The sequence below is a fragment of the Ovis aries genome, chromosome X (assembly GCF_016772045.2).
Source record: "Ovis aries strain OAR_USU_Benz2616 breed Rambouillet chromosome X, ARS-UI_Ramb_v3.0, whole genome shotgun sequence".
NCBI classification, from domain to species: domain Eukaryota; kingdom Metazoa; phylum Chordata; class Mammalia; order Artiodactyla; family Bovidae; genus Ovis; species Ovis aries.
In genome coordinates this window covers 122,467,339-122,486,062 of record NC_056080.1, presented here as the reverse complement: position 1 = coordinate 122,486,062, position 18,724 = coordinate 122,467,339, and the positions used below count along the sequence as shown (strand labels likewise).

The 18,724-nt window shown below is 40.8% G+C and overlaps 1 long non-coding RNA gene across 2 annotated transcripts in view; it reads left to right on the top strand.

Annotated features, from left to right (window-relative positions):
- Window positions 1-18,724, top strand: part of LOC132658857 (uncharacterized) — a 427,659-nt gene that overhangs the window by 398,466 nt on the left and 10,469 nt on the right. The window contains exon 3 of one of the 2 annotated variants that reach the window (XR_009598941.1): window positions 112-4,926. The exons of the other annotated variant lie outside the window; for it this stretch is intronic. This is a non-coding gene — a long non-coding RNA (uncharacterized LOC132658857). Of the gene's footprint in view, window positions 1-111; window positions 4,927-18,724 lie in introns of those variants that run through there. 2 annotated transcript variants of the gene reach the window in all.

Here is an 18,724-nt window from a genome sequence, read left to right as displayed (position 1 = left end):
CAGTGAAAATGGAGCACTCTAGCAGTCAGACCACAGAACTAAGGTTGCTGCTGCTACTTAAGATGCTAGAGATTCCCACTACTTCCTATTTGGCCTTTTTCCATCCTCCAGAATCTGCTCCACTGCTGAAGCTTGCAACCTGCCTATGTTTGGGGCACAAAATGGGAGAGGTAAATAATTCTGTCTTCACTTAAGGGTGGTTGAAAATATGTTGTTAAATAATTCTTGCCTGGATTATTTTGTATTCATTTTCTTTCCAAATCTGATGGATATTTTTTTTTGACCTAAGGGCCTAGACATATCTGGAACTCTTCTAAGAAGAGAGTAGCCACAAACTAAATGACCCATTTGCCCAACTGTAGTACAGTCTCAGGACTTCCCCTGGTGGCTCAGATGGTAAAGAATCCATCTACAATGTGGGAAATGCGGGTTCAGTCCCTGGGCTGGGAAGAGGCCTTGGAGGAGGGCATAGCAACCCACTCCACTGTTCTTGCCTGGAGAATCCCATGGACAGAGGAGCTTGATGGGCTATATTCTCAAGGGTCTTTAAGACTTCTCACTGCTCTGGCTAAGGTCACCATAACTCCAGGGCTGGGACATCTTCCTCCTGAGCATTAGTCTTACTGCCACAAGTCTTTCTTTGTCTATATTTCTATCTAGTTAACTCAGGTTATCTGTAATGCAAAAACATGATGATATGCACTGCAGCAGAGCTAGCTTGTTCAGTCACTTCAGGGACAAATAATAGAAGTTATATCAGGAATGGGAAACAGTAAGACCAATTAGCTACTATCTAATGGCTGCTGCTGCTGCTGCTGCTACTAAGTCATTTCAGTCATGTCCGACTCTGTGCAACCCCATAGACAGCAGCCCACCAGGCTCCTCCCTCCCTGGGATTCTCCAGGCAAGAACACTGGAGTGGGTTGCCATTTCCTTCTTCAATGCATGAAAGTGAAACGGGAAAGTGAAGTCGCTCAGTCATGTCCGACTCTTCGTGACCCCATGGACTGCAGCCTACCAAACTCCTCCATCCATGGGATTTTCTAGGCAAGTGTACTGGAGTGGGTTGCCATTGCCTTCTCCTATCTAATGGCAGACACTATAAATTCAACAAAGAATTACTGAATGCCTCTATGTGTAAAGAAGTATGCTAGGACCTAGGGATACAGAGTGAAACTGCATGACTCCTTTCTTGATTAACCCATAGTCCAGTAGGAAAAACAGTTCAGTTCAGTTCAGTCACTCAGTCGTGTCTGACTCTTTGTGACCCCATGAATTGCAGCATGCCAGGCCTCCCTGTCCATCACCAACTCCCGGAGTTCACTCAGACTCACATGCATTGAGTCAGTGATGCCATCCAGCCATCTCATCCTCTGTTGTCCCCTTCTCCTCCTGCCAACCAATCCCTCCCAGCATCAGTCTTTTCCAATGAGTCAACTCTTCGCATGAGGTGGCCAAAGTACTAGAGCTTCAGCTTTAGCATCATTCCTTCCAAAGAAATCCCAGGGCTGATCTCCTTCAGAATGGACTGGTTGGATCTCCTTGCAGTCCAAGGGACTCTCAAGAGTCTTCTCCAACACCACAGTTCAAAAGCATCAATTCTTTGGCACTCAGCCTTCTTCACAGTCCAACTCTCACATCCATACATGACCACTGGAAAAATCATAGCCATGACTAGACGGACCTTAGTTGGCAAAGTAATGTCTCTGCTTTTGAATATGCTATCTAGGTTGGTCATAACTTTTCTTCCAAGGAAAAACAAGCATGTAATAATTAATTACAAGTATTACAATTGCTATGACTGCTACAAAGGAGAAAAACTGACAGGTTTTTATGCTAAGTGACTTAGTTTAAGCCACTTGCTCGACACCAAGAATTACCTTCCCCCAAGATGGTGAGGACACTGGAGCTGGTGAAAGGGATGTTTGAAAGGTAACCTTTCAGTGTCTACGGAAAACATGTCATCAGGGGCATCTATCATTGGTGTCTGCTGAATACCAAGAGTTTTATACACAGTATCTCAACTCATCACAGCTACTTTGCACTACAGATTTTACAGATACTAAAACTAAGGTTCAGAGTGGTAACTTGTCCAAAGTCTCAAAGCTTTAGCTTTGAATTCAGATTGGGATTTTAATCTAAATTCTATCTAACTCCCAAGCCCATAATTTTTCACTGTTTCAAACTACTTTCAGGATGCAGTGTTGTTAGGAGCAAGAGTTGAGGATTCTAGTCCAAGATCTAATACTAAATTGTTGTATAAGTGTGCTAGTCACTCAGTCATGTCCAACTCTCTGTGACCCCATGGACAGTAGCCCACCAGGCTCCTCTGTCCATGGAATTCTCCAGGCAAGAATACTTGAGTGGGCAGCCATTCCCTTCCTCAGGGGATATTCCCAACCCAGGGATCAAACCTGGGTCTCTTTCATTGAAGGCAGATTCTTTATCATCTGAACCACCAGGGAAGATAAATAGTTATATATCCTTAGACAATTCTTTTTTATCTGTTGGTGGGAGTGTTGAATACATGCCTTGCTTACTTTGCAGTTTAGAAAGATGATAAATGAGACAGTACAAGAAGACTTAGATCAAACAGAATGCTCTGGATATGTGTGGGATGTTACCAGTTATTGAATACTTTGAAAGGTTTCCTCTTATACTATTATACTCTTCCTCTTCCTATTATACTCTTATAATCCCTGCATTGCGTGTTAATTCATAGTCAAGCCTGGGAGAGGAAAGAAAGGCTAACTGGAAAGCTTTGGGATTGGAACCTAGCAAAGAGAGTCATAACATGACCTGAATAGTTTTCCAATTCCTGAGCCTTAAATTCCTCATCTCTAAAGTTGCTTCTTATAATTGAAAAACATGATATGTACTAAGTTGCTTATATTAATTTTTCTCCACCTTGAGCAGGGCTGCAGATTGCTTGCATACCACAGGGACCTGGCAAAGCAAAAAAAAAAAAAAAAGTTTAAATCTAAGTGGGCTAGGCTCTGTCAGCTCATCAGTTGCAAGTGGTGTTCAGCACTAAGTGAATTGCACTAATGAATTAAAGATGAAAGAGGCGGCAGGGAGCACGAATGCATGAGAAGACCTTTCACTTCAAATTTAAAGAGCTCATTTTATGACTATTTGAGATCTGCAGATCAGAATGTTTCCATTCTTCCGCTAATTGTTTACTTGAAACAGTATATGCTCTTTAAAATGATGGAGGCATGGGGAATGAACAGAGGAACCAAGCTAAGTCCTCAAATTGGTAAACAAAACCTGCTGTATCTTAGTGACTGAGTCTTCTGTAGTAACAGGAGCTGTGAGGTAGGTGGACAAGATGGATAAGGTTGGCTGTAGATCTGAGGATCAGATTCTAGATTACATACAATGATGGTCAATGTCATTGCCAGTCTTTTAGCTGTGTGCTCAAGCAAATTATAGAATCTATAGCTTTGAAATGATTTGAAATGAGGCATCTTCATGGTGCCTTCCTTTTATCTAATTCATGGAGTCTCCATTCTAATAACTCTCTGAGTAGTAATCCTAACTCTGTTTACATTTTTCCAATATATGAAATTCATAAATTACTTCATGGAGGCAATCATCCAGTTTCTACCCTCACCCTCCCAAATATATCTTCAGGTAGCTCCTTCCTTTGTCTCTGAGAATATGTATTTCCCCCAAGAGCCCTTCAGAAACAGTTACACATGTACCAAGTTTCCCCTTTGACCCTTGATTTTGCTTAACATCTCAGTACCTTAATTTTCTGACCTGGAAAATGATAAAATTGCAGTCAAAATGGAATGTGATAATGAATATTAAAGTGATTTTTAAGATACTTAAATCTCTATACACACAGACAGTGAAGCTCCATGAGGATGAGAACATAATCATTCCTTTTTGGTTATTCTTTTAATATTTTCATGTATTGATTAGATAGATATGGTGATAGCTCCACCCAGATTTATGGAGATGGTCCCAATTTAAAAATGCTATCTCATTATTCTTACAAAACACGACAAGGTACACATTCAGTTATGCAAAGCACTCCCCCAGATTGCTATTTTGAACCTAGAAGTAGTAAAGAAGTCTTACCCAGACATCATCATTTGTTTTGCCTTGCCAAAAAAAAAAAAAAAAGTCACTAAATTCATGGGGTTTCAGGAAGTAGGGAAGATACTGAATGGAAAGCCCAAAACTGGTGATACTAATGCCTGCTGGTCCTTCCTTCAACTTCAGATCAGTTCTACAGAATTACTATTTCCTGCTCTCATTCAGCTTCTTAACACTTTGACAAGATTTTCATGGCTGGATTCCAGGTCTGATTTTTCTTATCACAATTTTAGCCTCGTGCTGAGTCTCTTCAGACATGTCTAACTCTTTGCAACTCCATTAGGCTCCTCTGTCCATGGGATTCTCCAGGCAAGAATACTGGAGTGGGTTGCCATTTCCTTCTCCAGGGGATCTTCCTGACCCAGGGATTAAACCCATGGCTCTTCTGTCCCCTGCATTGAAGGCACCACCTGGGATGTGCAAGGTATTGAGGGAGCTTAAAGGAAAGAACATACAATCATGTGTTCTTCAGGGAATGAATAAGTTGTAAGGGTGTGAGTAGTCAGAGAGACTGTATTGAGGAGGGTGAACCTAAGGTGAGTATAGGAAGAAAAGAGCTTTAGAATGAGGGGAGAAAGAGTAAAAAGCAGTAGTGGGCATGACTACATGTTCTGAAGTGGAGGTAGGGGCTTGGTTTCCTTACATGTAGGATGCATATAATCATATCTACATTGAAGACCACTGTGAGGATCATAAGGTCTAGGAGAGAGGCAACAAATACATGTTCAGCATGGTGCAGTTATTGCTCCAGAGCCCATGACAGACATTGACAGTCCTTCATGACATTCTACCAGAGAAGCAAGTCACAGGCCCAGAATCCTCTCACACACAACACCAGGCAGCCAGTACCAGTCAGAGTATGCAGTTGGCATAAATTAGGAACTCAAGAAGTCATAAGTGTTATTACTCCCCCGCCCCCCGAGACCCACAAAATGTTGGGTACAGCTGAAGGAATGCAGAACTTGCCCTTCCTAATCTTACCAAACACAAGTGAAAGTCCATGCATGTACAGTGTGTTAGAGGCCTTCCATGTCTTCAGCACTTGAAAGTCTGACATGAGACTGAGAGACAACACTTATGAGCTGTAAGTAGCAGCATACTTGATCTTTAGGATTTGAAAAGCCTCCAGAACATGGCTACTTTCCCTAATGTCTTAATTTACCACTCATGTAATGTTGGTACCCCTCAGGGCCTGAATCAAGTTGGAAAGTATAGCCGAGAAGCAATACTGTCTGTTTTGGGGTTTTTTTCCTTGACTCTATCTAATGCTCTATGTTCAGCCCTAGTGATAGGAGGTCTGCATGCATGCTAAGTTGCTTCAGTCATGTTTGAATCTTGTGACCCAATGGGCTGTAGCCTGCCAGGGGCTTCTGTACATGAGATTCTCCAGGCAACAATACTGGAGTGGGTTGCCATGCTTTTCTCCAAGGGATCTTCCAGACCCAGGGATTGATCCTGTGACTCTTATGTCTCCTGCATTGGCAAGTGAGGTTTTGTTGTTGTTGTTGTTGTTGTTTTACCACTAGAATCACCTGGGAATCTGATATGATGTCTACCTATTGGCAGATCACCTTGCCTTCCATCCAGCATCCAGATCCTTGCCTTCCCAGAAAAACTGTCCCAATGCTTCTAGACCTTCTTCTTTGTTGAACTGAGAGAAAAGATCAGTGTAAATGGGTCGTGTATTTCAGGGAAGATGTTATTCTGGCTGGTGACTGAGCAAAATCATTCAAACATATGACCTGGCTGCCAGCAAAGAGTAGGCAAAAGAGAGAAGGTAGATGAAGGGAGAGACTGGAAAACATGACCTTAAGAGGAATGTTAAATAGGTACATAGAGCAGGGAGGCTGAAGAGATTCCTCAATAGTGCTGTGCACATTAGGAAGGAAAACTGGGAAACTGACAGGACATATTGGAGAGACATGCTGAACTTCATAAGCAGTTGAACTTAGAAAGCAGCTACACCATTGGTCCAACTGAGCCAGAGGAGGATTGAAGCTTAAAGGAAACTATGAGGCCTGAGTATAGCAATGGATAAATTTATCCCAGCTGTACTGATGTGTCTCTGATATGGGGATATGAGTTTTTCTACCTCATTTACAGAGCAGAGTAACTACAAAGTCCTGAGAGAAGAGTCAACTCAATTGTTACTCTCTCTCTTTCCTCTGAGCCGTTACACGTCCCAAGCCTGAGCCAGGTCTGTTCTAGTCCACTGTTTAGAGGTGACCATGCAGCCCGAAGTAGAGTCTAGGAATAAGCAAGCCACATCTCACACATTTAAGAGGTCACTTTTGGAGTCAAATGTTTCCTACGTTCAAAAATGTAGATAGTGCCAAAGCAGAAAGGGCATTTTGAGACTACTCAGCTTAGAGTTTGTTTTTTTTTTTTAATGTTGCTGGAGAAAGTTTCACAATAGTGTTATCCATGGAGCTTGATTGGAATGCAAATTATCTGGTTTCATCCCAGACCCACTAAACCATACTGTCTAGGGGTGAGTCCCAAAAATCTGTATGTTAAAATTCCAAGGGATTCTGATGTATGCTGATATTTGAAAATCTCTGATAAATGTAGGGGTTTTGTGTGGGCAATCACACAATATTCCCAAGGTAAAATCTGAAGACCTTTTAACACAGAATAACTTGGGGTGCCTATAAAAATTCAGATTCCTAGGTCTCCTGCTAACCTTCTGAATCATAATTTCTTTTCTTTTTTTAAAAATAAACCTTAAGAAACCCAATCTTTTCATTATACAGATACAGAAAATACCCAGAGAGAGGAAGTAACTTGCCAAAAGTTATCATCTATACAATCTATATGATGGTGGCATAGTTGGAGTCAGAACCAACTCTTCAGAGAAGTCCAAACAGTATGCCCCTTATGGGCATAAGTGGTCACCTTATGAGTGTTATTTATGTATCAATTTAGCTCTTATGGGCTTCCCTAGTAGCCCAGATGGTAAAGCATCTACCTAGAAGGCAGGAGACCCAGGTTGATCCCTGGGTCAGGAAGATCCCCTAGAGAAGGGAATGGTTACCCACTCTAATATTCTTCCCTAGAGAACCCCATGGACAGAGGAGTCTGACAGACTACAGTCCATGGGGTCAGAAAGACTCTGAAAAGAGTGAGCGACTAACATATACACATTTAGCTTTTATATTAGCATCCTGTAGAAGATCTGGAGACCAAGAGTAAGAATGCAACTAATCTGGGTAGTTGTATAACCCTAGTTCAAAGTGTCTCCTCCAATGGATTATGTAGAACAGCTTGAAAATAAAGCTGGGTAAGGTCTCAAAGCTCTCTTATAAGCAGCAGGGAACAATAGGTCCTTCTTCAAATGAAGTCTCAGGGAACCCCAAAGTGGAGTAATTTTATATCTGGGAAAACTCTTAACTGTGGCTTTGAGTTGAACTGAACACAAATATCAAAGTGAGCTGCAATAGTTTACTAAGCCTATTTTTGTGCTGTTGCTTTTGTGTTGAAACTCATACTGATTAATGAAAATTTTAAGCATATGCAGTTTTTCATCAGACCTAGTCCAGGCTCACAAGTTGAATCCCTTGAGACTGTTCATTTGAGTTACAAGCTCTGTTTCTACTTCATCTCCAAAAGATTGTGGTCTGGAACTCCTCAAGACTGTCAGCTCAGCCCCAGGATCTGCTGGGACAATCCAAATGAAGGCCATTGACTTCTAAAAAGGAGAGTGATTTCCAAAATGATATGTCAAGGTAGATTTTCATTGAGGGATTAGGAATCACCATTGACAACAGTGCCATTGTATGATTTAAATTTGGGCTTAGGCCTATAATTTTAGCAAGTGTTTCACCAGTGGTACATTAACCATAAAAAATTAAATGATCTGTTACTTTCAATAAATAATTCTGTGAAGAAACAGGAGACCTTAACAGATATTCTGGAACTTCTGAGAGTAGCAGGAAAGGGCAGAAAGAAGTGACAGAGAAGGAAAAGTGAAGGCAGAGTTCCAAAGAACAGCAAAGAGAGATAAGGAAGCCTTTCTAAGTGAGCAATACAAAGAAATAAAAGAAAACAAGAGAAAGGGAAAGACTAGAGATGTGTTCAGGAAACCTAGAGATACCAAGAGAACATTTCATGTGAAGATGGGCACAATAATAAACAGAAACAGTATGGACCTAAAGAAGCAGAAGAGAGTAAGAAGAGGTGGCAACAATACACAGAACTATAAAAAGATAATCTTAATGACCCAGATAACCATGTTGGTGCGATCTTCACCTAGAGCCAACATCTTGGAGTGTAAAGACAAGTAGCCTTAGGAAGCATCACAATGAATAAAGCTAGTGGAAGTGATGGAATTCCAGCTGAGCTATTTCAAATCCTAAAAGATGATGCTATTAAAGTGCTGCACTCAATATATCAGTGAATTTGTAAAACTCAGCAGTGGCCACAGGACTGGAAAAGCTCAGCTTTCATTCCAATACCAAGGAAGGGCAATGCCAGAGAAAGTTCAAACTACTGCACAATTGCATTCACTTCATGTCCTAACAAGGTTATGCTCAAAATCCTCCAAGATAGGCTTCAAAAGAATGTGAACCAAGAACTTATAGATATACAAGTTGGATTTAGAAAAGGCAGAGGAACCAGCGATCAAATTACCAACATCTGCTGAATCATAGGAGAAGCAATAGAATTCCAGAAAAATGTCTAGTTCTGCTTCATTGACCACACTAAAGCCTTTGACTATGTGGATCACAATAAAAGTGGAAAATACTTAAAGAGATGGGGCTACCAGACCACCTTACCTACCTCCTGAGAAACCTGTATGCAGGTCAAGAAGCAAAAGTTAGGATCAGACATGGAACAACAGACTGGTCCCAAATTAGGAAAGGAGAATGTAAAGGCTATATGTTGTCACCCTGCTTATTTAATTTATATGCAGAGTACATCAAGTGAAATGCTGGGCTCGATGAAGCTCAAGCTAGAATCAAGATTGCTGGGAGAAATATCAACAACTGCAAATATGCAGGTGACACCACCCTTATGGCAGAAGGCGAAGAAGAACTAAAGAGCTTCTTGATAAAGGTGAAAGAGGAGAGTGAAAAAGCTGGCCTAAATCACAACATTCAGAAAACTAAGATCATGGTATCTGGTCCCATCACTTCATGGCAAATGGATGGGAAAACAGTGGAAACAGTGTCAGACTTTATTTTCTTGGTCTCCAAAATCACTGCAGATGGTGACTGCAGCCATGAAATCAAAAGATGCTTCCTCCTTGGAAGTAAAGCTATGACAAACCTAGAAAACTCATTTAAAAGCAGAGATTTGACTTTGCCAGCAAAGGTCCATATAGTCAAAGCTATGATTATTTAAGTAGTCATGTATGGATGTGAGAGTTGGACCATAAAGAAGGCTGAGCACTGAAAAATTTATGCTTTTGAACGGTGGAGTTGGAGAAGATTCTTGAGAGTCCCTTGTACTGCAAGGAGATCAAGCCAGTCAATCTTTAAGGAAATAATTCCTGAAGATTCATTAGAAGGACTGATGCTGAAGCTGAAGTTCCAATACTTTGGCCACCTGATGGGAAGAACTGACTCATTAGAAAAGACCTTTATGATGGGAAAGATAGAAGGCAGGATAAAAAGGGGGTGAAAAAGGATGACACAGTTAGGTGGCATGAGCTTGAGAAAGCACCAGAAGATGGTAAAGGACAGGGGAAGCCCGGCATGCTGTAGTCCGTGGGGTCACACAGTCAGACAAGACTGAGTGATTGAACCCCCAAAAAAGTTTGATAGATTTTCACAAACCTTATCTTCAATTCTGAAATCAAAAATCTCTATACAACATAAGAATTTTTAAATTAATTTGGTGCCAAAACTCATTTTGCAGAAAAACCTGACCCAAACTCACATGAACATAGTCTCATAGTCTTTGAATATTCAGACATTTTTTCCTGCAGAAGTGTTAATGGCTTAATTATGGGATGTTTTCCCAGACACTACTGAGAGTGTTATCTAATAAACAGTACATACTCTGTGTTGCCTTTCTAAAATTTGACATAATTTAAATTCTAAAACTTAGACTGTGGACCTAGAATAATGATAACTAGCATTTATAGAGCATTCACCATCTATATGAAGCTGTACTAATCTCTCTTTATCTCATTTACACTCATGAAACCGTGAGGCAGGTATTAAAATCATCTCCATTTTAAAGTTTGGAACTTATTCTCATAGAGTTTAAATAACTGGTCCAGAGTCACACAGCTTTTGGCCAAGCCAAGGTTTGGACCCAGATCAGTATGATTCTAGAAACTTCATGCTGAACTCTTGCTCTCTACTACCTGAGAGATACGAACAGTTGTTAAGGACACTGTGGACTATTTGTGGGCTTTATTATGGAGAGAGAAGAGCCTACTACCTATTCTGTTTCATTTCAAGGTCAACCTCCTATGCCCAAATGTCCCCTCCCCATTTCTACTTCTCAGAGATGCAACTAATATGGGTTTATTCCATGATGTTTGTGTGTATGGCTTTTCTCACAAGGACCACAAGCAAAAGAAATCTGCTAGCCAACTGGTACAGGTTCCTGCTATCCATCCAGACTTACTGAATCAAAATTTCTAGAGACTGTGACCAAGCAGATTCTTATACACATTGAGGGGAAAAAAATGAAAAAGCCCTGAGAAAGGCCAATCATTAACCTTCAATAATTAATTAACATCTCATATCAGTTGACACCTAGCTGTGTTGGCAGAAATAAACTTACGGATGGGCCCTGGAAAGTGAAAGATGTCTGAAAGGTGAATAAGAAAATAGGTAGGTGAGATATGGAAAACAAGATATAGAAAATAAGAAAGGATGTATGACAGTAACTTCCTACTTTGGTATCATGTGATGAGGGTAGAGTCTCACCACTGGAATTGTCAGCTGCATTGGAACAATCTTAGAAGCGAATCACTCATTTTTTGTACTGGGTACAAAAGAGTACTGGGGTGGAGTGCCATTGCCTTCTCCGAGAAAGGACAATAAGAAGAATTAAATCTGTAATAGAATATTTCAACCAATATACAATATGTTTGGGTTTGTTTTAAATTTTTCCTGGATTCTTTATTCTTGCTATCTTTGCAGGGAAGACTGAACATTTTGAACTTTAAGAATATTCTGTTCTTGTCTCTGAGGTTCTCAATCTCATCTCTTCATCTTGCCTGAGATATTTTAATCATCTTCATGGCAAACAATATGACCTCAGACACAGACTAGAAAGCCAGAAAAAATACATTAACCACCACCACAGCAATAAGATCCCCATAGCACTGCAGGTTATGGTTGGAGCACTGAGGATCAAGTTCAACCAGTAAGTATTCCAATTCTGTCAAAGTATTCTCTAGAACAGCACTTCTCAAACTTCAGTGAACATTCAAATCACCTGGAGAATCTTGTTAAAATGGAGTACTGATCCAGTAGTTCTGGAATTGGGCCTTAGAGATGATATTTCCAACAACCTCCCTGGCGATGCCAAAGCTGCTGGTTCCCTAATAGGTTTTGGTGTAGCAAGGGCAAAGAACCGTCATTATGCCAAAGTAGTGTAAGCACATTTGTAGTCCTGGAGGAAGTGCTATTTTGGACAGCAGTCCTGCTGAGCATGCCATCTCTGATATTAACTAGTTGTGTGACCCTGGGTAAACATTTTTCATCTCCGGATCTCTGTTTAGCTCCTCTGTGAAATTACAAATTTGGCCTGGATAATTTTTAAGATCACTTTGGATTGTGATCTTTAGATCACTAAAATTGTTTGAGTCTCTGATTCTTTGATAAAGAAACTAGAACCAAAGATTATGGCAAAATACACATATATTACCAAGAAAGGGAGTGGAGAAAGCAATCTACTATATCTTTTGTTTTTATATACTTAATTCCAAAACTTCTGTGTGTCCTAAGGTAATTTTTTTTCTTTTGAATGTGCAGAATATTGGCATTCTCCATGAAGAAGATGTAACGTTGAATGGTGGACAACAATTTTGAGCATTTCTCATCTGTCAGCATACATTTGTGACCTCGCGGCTAACAGCTATGCCTACTTTCTCATGATGCTGTTGCTCTGATCACAGAGTAAATCCACTGTCTACCCACTAGTATCCAGTACTGGTACTCAATTCTGCCTAGTCCCACTTGCTTGCAGAAGATACAATAGACAATTACAGGGAATCACCAACTATCACCATTGTTGAAGCAGAATGAGAATTTTCTTACCAAGTTCCAGCAGTCATTTGATGAGCCCATAAAACAGAAAATGAATCACTTGGTGAATACTAAGGTTGACAAAGAGGACAACTTCTCTCAGCAAAATGCCAGTACATTCCACCTCCTTGCTCAGAATCTGAGATATGATGGATTCAATCAGAGTGATCACGTCCAAGAAGAACTAACTGACTCCACTCAGGATGAAGTAAGTGGCCCAGATCCATTGGACAATCTCCCAGACCTTATCACTCAGTGTATTCAGTTGGACAAGAAACATAGTGACTGGCCAGAGCTTCTAGAGTCAGAGGTCCAGATGCCAGTGTTGGCTCGCTGGATCCACCACCAAGCTTTCTCCAACCCCACAGGTCCAGCACCCAAGGAAGACCCTATACAGCTGCGAGGAAACCAGCCACCTCTCACTCCAGCCAAACGAGCCCACCAGCAAGAAGTTCAGGCATGCCTCTACTGCAGCCAGCCTGGTCACCTCACATTAGATTGCCTTGCCAAACGTTCTCGAGCCCCAGCAAGGATAAATAACCCAACTCATCAGTAAGAGGAATCCAGGCAAGACACATTGTAAACATAGCCCGCTCACCTCCAGACTTACTGATTTATATTGTGCATTAATGTTTAAAATACAGATACAGAACCATGATACCACTTTATGGACAGTCTTAAACTCATGCTTCTGAGAATTTCAACAAACAGATCTTGTTCATCACCAAACCTGATCCAGCAATGATGAAAACAACTTCCATGCACTTTCTGAAGCTGGGACTAATTTTCCAAGAGGACTAAAACCCAAAGGCAAAACTCTGCCTAGTCTGACTCAGTGGAAACCACTTGACAATGCATTGGAACACTCCATCCACACCAATGGTTAAAAGATACCTGCGTTGAGTTTGTTGGCCCAAGTCCTTGTGTCTATAGTTGGGACCAAGCCTTTTACCTTCATGCTCACTGCTCTGTAGTTCCTGTAGATTTAGAACTCTTGGCTGAGGTCCTGGTTGCATTTCCACTGGCTGCAGCTAAACAATAACAACTAGTTATCATTGTGTACTCCTTATGTACTTTTTACATATAAAAATATCACTTTTTTAATGCGGGCTTCCCAGGTGGCACTAGTAGTAAAGAACCCACTTGCCAATGCTGGAGATGCAAGAGACGCGGGTTCAATCCTTGGCTTGGGAAGATCACCTAGAGTAGGAAAAGGCAACCCACTCCAGATTCCATGTATAAGGGAGCATGGAGGGCTACAATCCACAGGGTCACAAGGAGTTGGAGATGGGTGAAGCATATAATACACATACACTCTATTTTATTCAGAACAGTTTCCCTCTGCAGCAACATAACCTCCTTCCCCAGATTTCATTGCCTCTCAGAACATATAATTAAACCTGGGCTATGAAGTCCAGTTCACCTCAGACTTCTAGAAGCCACTTGTTGAGAAATTCCCAATCAGGGACTTCTTGTTCTCTTTGTGACACCATCCAAGAGCCAGACTGAGTGTATGAATAGGATGCTGGGACAATGCTTTACTGCCTATTAGCTAGCAGTCATTTTGTTTACCACTTCAACATATTGTTACAGTGACACCATACTCTTCAATTAGAATTAGTTTACTATTTAGAAGAAAGAGAGTTACATGGATGAGTCCTATACCTAAGTCAATTTCTCTGAGAGTGAAACTAAGTAAAATCTACAGAGAACAAATGACATGTACCCTACTCAAAGGTGCAGTCTGAAATTGCAAAGACTTGGGGAAACTCCAGGTCCAATCAAGTTTGTAGTTTCAGAGAGGCAGATTTGCTATATGATTGATGCCAGCAGGAAGGAAAGAATATAATCATTTTACAAGTCTGAAGAAGGAATCATTAACAAGTGGATGGTTGGTTTTCATGGGATCTAGAAGTGGGAGGGAACAATGAAAGAGCCATAGGATGTCACTAATTCTCCAGAGTCAGAGAGGGGATATTGACAAGACGATTTGGCAGGTTCATATACAATGGGATAGAGCCACTGGGTCATCCCAATTTATGCCATTAGCCATTAAGATAGTCACCTAACTCACCTTGCTCTGACTCCGTGCTCTAAGATATAATCTAATATTCATTACTTTCCCACATATACTTTGTTATGGGGAGAAAATTTGCTGACAAGTTGACATGAAGTGTTCTAACCTGCTTTGCAGTTAATTCTCATTATAAGTGAATAAATTGGTGTTTTACTTATACAACAGTTTGTGTGGTTTTAATAGCATCGATCCTCCAGACCTCCTAATCACCTCTGAGCACACTGGACACAAAATAAGATTCTCACCATGCAAACTCAGTATTCCCAGCATGAACTACAGTGAATTCACAGAAGATTGACACCACCACCACCACCACCACCCCCCCCGGGAGCCTTGCCTCAACAGTCTCCCTGTTTCTCTCTCTCATATGTCTACAACTCTAATAATATTTCTAATAACCTATGGTTTTCACTTCCTGCACTTGCTTCCTACTCAATACCCAGTACCATGTACCTTGCATAAGTAATTGCTTCTTATAATACCATATAGTTTAATCTAATCATCAGAATATACTGCCCTGGATGAAGACACAGCACATGACTGTAGACATGAACCCCTGGCACACGTCTTTAGAGAGAGAAGGGTGTATGATTGTCCTAATTCTCACAGCTTCCATTCTGTTCAGTTGGCAACATATTAGACCTATGTCATTGCCTTCACCACTATCCATGATGGTTAAAACAAATATCATCTATTTTGGGGACTCGAACATATTCACCCAGAACCATCTTGCCTATGACCATAATAGTCATTGCTGAAACAAAATAGAGAATTTAAAGTATACCAGCATCTTGGCAAAATCTAACACCTAATGCCCTTTTGAGAGCTCTTAAAGCTCGTGTTATGTCTGTAAACCCTTTTCCAAGGATGGCGAGGCTTTCTTACCTCACTGCTGCTACTGCTGCTGCTAAGTTGCTTCAGTCGTGTCCGACTCTGTGTGACCCCATAGACGGGGGCCCACTGTCTCTGCGATTCTCCAGGCAAGAATACTGGAGTGGGTTGCCATTTCCTTCTCCAATGCATGAAAGTGAAAAGTGAAAGTGAAGTCGCTCAGTTGTGTCTGACTCTTAGCGACCCCATGGACTGCAGCGTACCAGGCTCCTCTGTCCATGAGATTTTCCAGGCAAGAGTACTGGAGTTAGGTGACATTGCCTTCTCTTCTTACCTCACTATGAATCCTCAATCCTCAGGTCTCACTTTTCCAGAAAATGGAAAAAAAACATTCAATGGACTATAGTGTCACAAATTTTCACTGTCATCTTTGTGTGAGTCACTGCTCACATTTTGCAAACAAAAGTACTAGAAGTGAATTATACTTTAAAAGGTGTAGAATCAGTACAAATAACTTAGTATCTGGACCACACTTTACAGTCATTGATTGCCTCTATAACTTTGAGTTTTCATACACTAAATTATTGGTATTACTTCCTGGCATTGGCTTTAATTCTGCAGTCTGTTTGAACCTGCTTCTTGCTCACTGATTTCTAGTATATACCTCATATGGCACTGGTTCTCTTATATCTCCACCTCAGTGATAAGCCAACATTGATTGCATTCTACCCATCCCACTTACTTTCACATGGAAAACCCTGTAGAATTGCACTTTTCCCTATGAGTAGAAGACATCCCTTTGGCATAAAGTCTGGCTTTGTGTGCATCTAGAGAAAGGGAATTAATAATTGGTTTATGTCAGACATTGTGCTCAGTGCTGTGTTAATGATACTCATTTAATTTCACATTACTAAAAAATAGAATATCAATTTCTGATATTTAAGAATTAAATTACATTACAGGGCAAGGTTTTATTATTCAACTTAAGGATGATAACATGAAAGTTCAGATCAGTTAACATATCCGCCCTCTGTTCAGTTCAGTCACTCAGTTGGGTCTGACTCTTTGCGGCCCCATGAATCGCAGCACGCCAGGCCTCCCTGTCCATCACCAACTCACGGAGTTCACTGAAACTCACATCCATCGAGTCGGTGATGCCATCCAGCCATCTTATCCGCTGTTGTCCCCTTTTCCTCATGCCCCCAATTCCTCCAAGCATCAGAGTCTTTTCCAATGAGTCAACTCTTCACATGAGGTGGCCAAAGTACTGGAGTTTCAGCTTTAGCATCATTCCTTCCAAAGAAATCCCAGGGCTGATCTCCTTTAGAATGGACTAGTTGGATCTCCTTGCAGTCCAAGGGACTCGCAAGAGTCTTCTCCAACACCACACTTCAAAAGCATCAATTCTTCGGTACTCAGCTTTCTTCACAGTCCAACTCACACATCCATACATGACTACTGGAAAAACCATAGCCTTGACTAGACAGATCTTTGTCGGCAAAGTAAAGTTTCCGCTTTTGAATATGCTATCTAGGTTGGTCATAACTTTCCTTCCAAGGAGTAAGTCTCTTTTAATTTCATGGCTGCAGTCACCATCTGCAGTGATTTTGGAGCCCAAAAAAATAAAGTCTGACACTGTTTCCACTGTTTCCTCATCTATTTACCATGAAGTGATGAGACAGGATGCCATGATCTTCGTTTTCTGAATGTTGAGCTTTAAGCCAACTTTTTCACTCTCCTCTTTCACTTTCATAAAGAAGTTTTTAAGTTCCTCTTCACTTTCTGCCACAAGGGTGGTGTCATCTGCATATCTGAGACTATTGATATTTCTCCTGGCAATCTTGATTCCAGCTTGTGCTTCTTCCAGCCCAGTGTTTCTCATGATGTACTCTGTATATAAGTTAAATAAGTAGGGTGACAATATACAGCTTGACGTACTCCTTTTCCTATTTGGAACCAGTCTGTTGTTTCATGTCCAGTTCTAACTGTTGCTTCCTGACCTGCATATAGGTTTCTCAAGAGGCAGGTGAGATGGTCTGATATTCCCATCTCTATCAGACTTTTCCACAGTTTCTTGTGATCCACACAGTCAAAGGCTTTGGCATAGTCAATAAAGCAGAAATAGATGCTTTTTCTGGAACTCTCTTGCTTTTCCCATGATCCAGCGGATGTTGGCAATTGGATCTCTGGTTCCTCTGCCTTTTCTAAAACCAGCTTGAACATCTGGAAGTTCACTGTTCACGTATTGCTGAAGCTTGGCTTGGAGAATTTTGAGCATTACTTCACTAGCATGTGAGATGAGTGCAATTGTGTGGTAGTTTGAGCATTCTTTGGCATTTTCTTTCTTTGGGATTGGAATGAAAACTGACCTCTTCCAGTCCTGTGACCACTGCTGAGTTTTCCAAATTTGCCACACAAAGCTAGTAAGTGGCAGAGCTAGTTTTTGAAACCAGTATCCTGCTAATGTCAGAACTTATCTCTCATAGAGGAGGGCAATTCTCTTAAGTCACACCCTTCATGACGAGACTAACTAACCCAATTACACCTCCCAAAGCCACTCAGTAGAGAAAGGCCATTCTAATAACTGGTATTCATATAGCGACTGGTTGAAATGCATGTTCTGGACTACAGTCTATAAAAGAAGAGCAAAGCAAATCAACACCTTCCAGAACTTTGAGATTTCATTTGTGTTTCTAATAGTTGTAGAAAATTCCTTGAGAAATCTGGAAATACACTGCGTCTGTTGTATGTGACGGGATAGGCTCTTGCTTATTGAGTCAGGATTCTAACAAAAGTTTCTGGCTATCACAAAGCCTCTGTTTTTCTGTAGATTTTAATTTAAAACTTATCTTTTTGAATAATAATGTTCAATAATGTTTATAGTGTTTTTACAATGCCAAGAGACTATAACGACTTTGAAGTTTTCTGATGGTTGTTACCTGCCATTGTCATAGGAATACCAAAATTAAAATAAGAGTAATTACTTCTGACAGTAGTTTGCAGGACATTTAAACTTGAGTCATACCCCCACTATATTGACCTCAGGGAATTCCATGTTATCTCTCTAAGAAGCATTTCTAAGAATATAGCCATTTTCTCTTTTATGTTAACCATGATATCAGCAAGAACTGGAGTGGGTTGGCATTTTCTCCTCCAGGGGATATTCCCAACCCAGGAATTGAACCCCCATCTCCTGAGTCTTCTACTGAGCCTTCCGGGAAAGATCCTGGAGAAGGAAATGGTAAATCACTCTATTATTCTTGCCTGGAAAATGCCATGGAGAGAGGAGCCTGGGGGGCTACAGTCTATGGGGTTGCAAAAAGTCAGACACTAATAAGCACGCACACATTAGAAAAAACTATCAAACATCATGTTCCCTTATTAACCCATGATAAGTCTGTTATGTATATATCCTTTATTAAATATGTTTTCATTCTTTAATACTTCATGGGGGCAATGGATACCATTAGCTTACAGTCTGCTATTAATTTCAGAATCC